Source organism: Aegilops tauschii, chromosome 7 (genome assembly GCF_002575655.3).
Source record: "Aegilops tauschii subsp. strangulata cultivar AL8/78 chromosome 7, Aet v6.0, whole genome shotgun sequence".
Lineage (NCBI taxonomy): Eukaryota > Viridiplantae > Streptophyta > Magnoliopsida > Poales > Poaceae > Aegilops > Aegilops tauschii.
This window is the reverse complement of record NC_053041.3, coordinates 28,090,595-28,097,977: the sequence shown is the minus strand read 5'-3', so window position 1 is coordinate 28,097,977 and position 7,383 is coordinate 28,090,595.

The following is a 7,383-nucleotide window of genomic DNA, read 5'->3' as shown; positions in this document are numbered from 1 at the left end:
TGTATGTGTCTGTCAGACAATTCGCTCGTACAAGACAATTCGGTCGTACCAATAAATTGTTTGCTTCACTTATCAATTGTTCTTGCTTAATATTTTTCTCGTTCTCCAAATTTTTATGATGTTATTTTTCAAATAAATAGTATTTGCATTCTATTTTTCTCTTCAAGTGATCTCCTAAGTTTCATATTAAAAAATTTACATTCTATACTTTTTTAAAAGACTCTATCAAGCTTAGCCTTGTGCTTGTTCATGCTTAATATTTTTCTCGTTCTCCAAATTTTAATAGTGTTATTTTCACATAAATAGTATTTGCATTCTATTTTTTTCTTCAAGTGATCTCCTAAGTTTCATATTAAATTTTTTACATTCTATACTTTTTTTTAAAACTCTATCAAGCTTAGCCTTGTGCTTGTTCTTGCTTAATATTTTTCTCGTTCTCCAAATTTTTATAATGTTATTTTTCACATTAATAGTATTTGCATTCTATTTTCCTCTTCAAGTGATCTCCTAAGTTTCATATTAAAAAATTTACATTCTATACTTTAAAAAAAAACTCTATCAAGCTTAGCCTTGTGCTTGTTCTTGCTTAGTATTTTTCTCGTTCTCCAAATTGTTATAATGTTATTTTTCACATTAATAGTATTTGCATTCTATTTTTCTCTTCAAGTGATCTCCTAAGTTTCATATTAAAAATTTTACATTCTATACTTTTTTAAAAAACTCTATCAAGCTTAGCCTTCTGCCAGAGCTATCTGCATGTCATCATCAGGCACAATCTCCTGGTAATTCCCCCTCGTCACATGATTATGAAAGTAGTCATGTTAGCTAAGTAAATATATCGAGCCAAAACGTAATATTACACAGATGAAAATAAGTCATGTCAGCTCGTTGGCTCTATGGCGTGTTATGTGGCTTAATGTTTTTCTATTTTGTTTGACAAACCCATCGTTTTTTATTGTATGTATAAATAACTTATTTCTGTACTCACCATGATGGCAGGCACGGCCCATCTAACCACGTGAGGGGCCCTACAGGCGGCCTATCGTGCCGGCAGGGCTACACCAGCCCATTTTGCTAGGTTCACATCGATCTTCCCCTTTTCTCGGCTTCCTTTCCAAATCCCACCCTCTCTCTCCATTTTCCCCTCCAAATCTCGACGGCGAAAGCATGACAGCTAGCTGGGCGTCGGGCGGCGGCGGCTGCGGCGACAAGAGCGGTTGCGACCGCAATTTCGATGGAACCCTGGGTGCTAGAAGCAGGTGGGGCGGATTAAGTGGCACAGGAGGCAGCGGCGGCGGATCGAGTGGAACAGGGGACGGCGGTTTCCTGGGCGGCGGCGGGCCGGGAGAACCGACGGCTAGGGTTTTGTCGGTGCTACACTTTGGTGGCAAAAAGGTAAGTTCTTTACCGTTGTTCTTTACATCCCAGCATTATTGATGACAATTCATGACCTCTGGCCCTCACAAGCTCCATCTATGTGGTCATCAGGAAACTCCTTGTGGCCGTGTCTGCATAGATGCAGACTGTTTTTTTTAGGGTTGGACAGTAGGAACACGTCCTACTGCATGTGTATATTAAGGACCCAAAAGGGTGACTATGTTACAAATGTACAAGGAGAGAGGGGGGATGTCTTAAGCAATTACAAAGGATAGTCAGAGAGCTAGTAGGTTAATATAGTTAGGGGATAGAAGCTAGGATAGCCGAGATGAGATGTCTCTTATCTATAGCGAGTCTATAAACAATGTTGGCAAAATCGTTTCTAAACCTGGCTAGCCAGCTGTCAACCGAAGGGGCCACATGCCGAAAATAATTATTGTTCCTTTCCTTCCACAGACTCCACGCAGTGACTAGGAAGGTGTCCATGATCATCATACGTTGATTTCCCGTCTTAAGGTGTTTCAACATATGTAGCCGATCTCCAGTAGCAGGCCAGGTGATATTGAGCTTGAGCCAGCATCGTGTGCTAAACGTGCAGCGAAAGAAGAGATGCTCAAGGGTTTCTTCCACGTGTTCGCCACAAAGGAGATGGTCTAGGTTGGTCCCAATGTTATAGTGCCTCCTGCTGAGCATATTGCGAGTGTTGAGACGATCAACCAGAAGAAACCAACCAAAAACTTTGATCTTGGGGACACTTTTAGCTTTCCAAAGCCAATGAAACGCCTCGTGGACCTGAAGCTCTCGGAAACAAAATTTGTAGTACGCCATGGTTTTGAATGTGGACGAGCCCTAGGTGCATATCCAAACATCTCTCTCATCCGATAGTTCAGTGGAGGAGACCACATTTTGGATCCTTCTAAGTTCATCATGGGCTTGAGTTGAGAGAGGTAGGTGAAAAGGTTCACCGATTTCGGGTATAGTAAGCATATTGCGAACCGATGCATCTTCTCCTGAAGTATAGGAGAAAGCCCTAGGGAATTGCTCCTCGAGGATGTGATTACACCAGACATCTTTCCAAAAGAGGGCCGTCTCTCCGCTACGAATTTGGATCTTGGTCACACCTCGGTACGTGGGCATGAGCTTGATCAGCTCCCGCCACCAATGAGAGCCACAGGATGGGGAAGCATGCGGTATAGTGGCCACATAATAGGTTTTCCAAATCAAACTAACCCAAGGGATGTCTAGTTGATTGTAGAATTTGTGTAGAAGTTTGAGCAGCAAAGCATCATTTTGGACTTTGAGATTGAGAACGCCCAGACCACCTTTCTCCTTAGGGCGACAAACCATGTCCCATGCAGCCAAAGAGTTGCACTTGTCACCATCATTCGTTTTCTTGATCCATAGGCAATGTCGCCACATCTTGTCCAATTATTCAATAATTTTTCTAGGGAGACGGAGAACACCCATGGGATAGATAGCCAGGAACGTGACAAGTGAATTCATCAGAGCCAATTTGCCAGCGTAAGACATGAGAGACATGGCAGCCGTGATCTTGCACTCGGCTTTGCAGATCCAGGGGGTCATGTCTAACATAGTGGGTTTCGTAGTACCAAGGGGGAGACCAAGGTAGGTGAACGGCATCTTAGCAGTGGTACAGCCAAAGATATTTGCAATGTCACAACATTTATCAGCAGGGGTATTGATAGGGATCAAAGTAGATTTGGAGAAATTGATGTGAAGACCCACAGAATCAGCATAGTTCGTGAGGATTTTTTTCAAACGTGTCGCTTGATCCAAACATGCTGGCAAGAGGATTATTGTGTCATCCACGTACTGAATGACCGGGTAATTAGATGGCTCAGCTGAGGGGATAGGCAATTGCAAAAGATTATCGGCTAGGGCTTCATTAATTGCAGTTTGAAGGAGGTCCGCCGCCAAAACAAAGATGAGAGGGGAGAGAGGGTCCCCCTGCCTAACCCCACACTTGCACCAGAATTGTCTCCCCGGTACACCATTGAGCAGCACCGAAGATTTGCCAGAAGAGGAGATGCATTGGAACCAAGAAATCCATCGATCATTGAACCCCATGCTCTTCATGATCTGAATGATGGTCGCATGCTCAAGCGTATCAAAAGCTTTAGCGAAGTCCAGTTTAAGGAGAACGATTTCGCGTTTCGAAGCTTGGCATTGGTGTATATACTCAAAGGCCCATGCAAGACAGTCGTGGATCGAACGTCCTTTTAAGAACCCATATTGGTTTTTATGAACAATTCTCAGAATCACACGCTGCAATCTATTGGCTAGAATTTTGGTGATTAACTTAAGGCAGCAATTCAGTAATGTGATTGGGCGAAAATCATTGACAGATTCCGGAGCCCTAGTTTTGGGGATCAAAGTGATGTACCCGTAGTTGAGGCTTTCAAGGTTTAGCGTCCCCTGATGGAACTCCTAACATAGCTGATAAAATTCCAGCTTGATTATGGGCCAACAAGCTTTCAAGAATGCACCATTAAAGCCATATGGGCCAGGGGCCCGATCCGGCGGCATTTCATTGATCGCAGCGTCAATTTCTTCATGCGTGAATGGAACAGTAAGGCTGTCGAAGTCAACCTGAGATCGAAGCATGTTTGAAAGATTGAATTTCATTTGCGGAACCTTGGCTGTGCCCAAACGTTTTTTAAAGGCCTCAAACAAGATGGACTCCTTGCTCGCGTGATCATCAAAACTAATACCATCATCAGATTTCAGACTTGAAATACAGTTTTTCCTGTACCTTTCAGTGGCGATGGCTTGAAAAAATTTGGAATTTTCATCCCCGAATTTAATCCAACGAATGGTGCAACGTTTTTTCCAATATTCCTTCTGGTATTGTAGGAGGCGAAGCAAATGGTTCTTAAGGATGCGCTGGAAATTCCCCTCGGGTATTGTCAATGAGCACTTATCGGCTATATTATCGATCTGCAGTAGGGCTATCTTGGTATTTTCAATGGCAATTTTCAGACGATAAATACTTTTACTCCAACGGCTGAGAGCATGTCGAAGATTCTTAAGCTTTTGACACAAGCTGGCTGCCGCATTAATATTTCTCCCATGCTTGATAGGCTTGTTCCAAGCTTGTGTGACAACGTCAAAGAAGCCCGGATGTGCAATCCAAAAGGTTTCAAACCTAAACAGTCTACTTTTCGGAATGGAGGTTTGAATGGAGACATTGCATGGAGTATGGTCAGAAACAGGCCGTCCGAGGGGCATCACAAGAGTGTTAGGGAATGTGGCCGTCCAATTCAGTGATGTAAAGAACCAATCGAGCTGTTCAAGGAGGGGGTTCTGTTGCATATTCGACCAAGTAAAATTACGACCTTTAATGGGTAGTTCAGTAAGGCATTGCTCGCGGATGAAATCATTGAAAGTAAACATGTCATTTACATCACCTCCAGGTTTGTTGCGATTTTCTGGCGAACGAATATAGTTAAAATCTCCGAGCAAAAGCCAATCCTCAGTAGAGGGGATATCCAAATCGAAAAGCCAATTAGTAAAAGAAGTACATTGATCTCCCTGGCAAGGGCCGTAAATATTAACTAGTTTCCACCGCATAGCCAATTGTTTGGAAGAAAATTCCACACCGAGCGCAAATTGTTCAAACAAAAATACTGTGCCATCGTACACCAAATCGTGATAATACCACCAGACGCACCAATCGCCGGAACGAAAGCAAAAGAATCAAAGTGCTTAGGACAAAGGATTTTAAGCATAGAGGCGTCGAAATGCTGCATTTTAGATTCCTGAAGACAAATAACGGCGCAACCAGAAGAGTTGATCGCGTTTGAAAGAGCTAAATGTTTTTCGGGTGAGTTTAGACCACGGACATTCCAGCAAAGAACGTTCCAATTATGCAAAAGAACCATGTCTTCAGTAAGTTCTTCAGCAGGGATGGCACAAAGCTGTGTGCCAATGTTCTGCATGGTGGTGATGGGTGTAGGAGGTGGCAGCTTGAACTCCGCCTCTTTACTTTCAGATGCAGCAACACGAGGCAGCATAGTTGGCACCACCCTAGGTTTCACCTTGGACTTGGAAGGGCGAGATTCATCATGGATATTGACTCGAAACCCATCATACTTGTTGGAGCGAGTGCTACGTCTGAGCGAAGAAGTGTCAATGGGAGCAGGATCTTTACCCTTTCTGACCCTCGAAGGAGGCAGCATGGCATTAGAAGCTTGAGGTTCAATGATACTTGTCATAGTATCAACATCATCAACAGCAGCGGGATCAACTGAGATCTGATCAGAAGCTGGAGGCAGACTGTGCAGAGCGGATTCAGATTCAGACATAACATTTTCAGATTCAGGTTCAGGCATAACATCAGCAGTTTCAGATATAACAGACGTAACTGTATCCTGAGCAGCAGCAGCAGTTAACACAGCCAAAGCATCTGAAGCATCGTCAGGTGGCATGAATGATGCTGGCTCATTGTCAAGTATCTCCTGAATGATGACCTGCGAAGAAGAAGCAGGCAGGTTGTTGGAGTGAGGAATAGAAACAAACTGAAGTCCATCCTTCGATTCAGAAACCTGAATTTCCACATGAAAGCTATCCTGTCTCAGACCATATCCCTGGCTCCAAGGTCCCATAGTGGCCAGCATGGGGCGTAAAGCCAAAAAGATAGAAGCATTCAGTTGCTGACGAGGAATAGGTTCAGTAAGCAGAAGTTCTAGCAGGCTGGAACCTTGGGTCGACAGTCCAAAGAGAATCCCCTGACGATGCACATCAACGGTGACAGTAACCAGGTCGGGTTGCACTGAAGGGATGACCTGCTGGTTCTCCATGATGATCAGGGAAAAATCCGAAGCATCAGTGCTGGAGTCATCCGAAACAGTAATGGAATCATTCCAAGCATCAGCAGCATTATCAACAAGGTTGTTCTCTGGAGTGATACCAGCCTGGAAGGTGAGCCTCTGAGCATTGAGCCAAGCTTGGTAGTTCATCAAGTGCGGGGGCATAACCACGGGAGGAGCAGGCGGAGCAGGATCTTCAGGCCAAGCACCCCAACCCTCATTCTGAATTGGGGGGCAGGGGCTTCATTGGGGGCTGCATTTTGGACTAACCAGTTATGAACTTGCTGTTGATAGAGTTGTTCAGCAGTGAGATCTGGTCCAAACTGCGGGTGAGGGTTGCCATCAGGCGGTGGGGGCTCTTCACCAGCAGGTGGAACTTCAGGCAGCAGCGCATTCCAGTCATTACTACGCAGAATAGTTATCTGAACTGTCCAGCAATTTCTAGCGCCTCCTAACTGCCAGACCATGAAACTTTTGGGAATGAGATGAAGATGAATCACTTGAGCTTTAACCAGCATGAACCGGCGATCTTGGCGTGGGTTATACCAGGAGATGAGAGATCCAAAACCCCCAAGAGACTTATTAATGTAATAATCAGGCTAATAATCATATGGAAACCCAAAATACATTAACCAAACTGCTGGCCCTAAGGTGGTGGTTGCGGCGGTTGAGAGCTTCATTATGTGGCACAAAAGTGATGAGGAGATCCTCATCATCAAGCTCTGGAGGCATGGCCACAGCAGTATCACGGAGGAAAGAGTCGACAAAACCAAATGTCCCAATGCCAAATGGATGATGGCTGACCTCAGTTGTGAAGATCTGAGCTTCCTGGAGCAGAGCTTGGACAGCATGGCAGATGACCGCGCGACGGTGGAGGCGAACATACTGGCTCGCCTCCGCAATCGCCAGGTAATCATGGTTGAGTGGTGGGATAGGGCCAACCACCATCCCACTGCGGACGATGCGGTTCGCCGGGCCTGGTTGAACGGCGAAGCCCGGCAGCAGGAATGGCACCGGTTTGAGCGGATAGTTCGCCATGGTGACCAGAGAGGAGGAGGGTGGCAGGACTGGTGATGGAGAAAGGACAGGACTGGGCGGCGTCGTTTGAGGAATCGAGGTGGAATTTGGAGCGTGAGGGGTATATTTGGTATGCAACTTTTGTTTCGGGACCCAACGC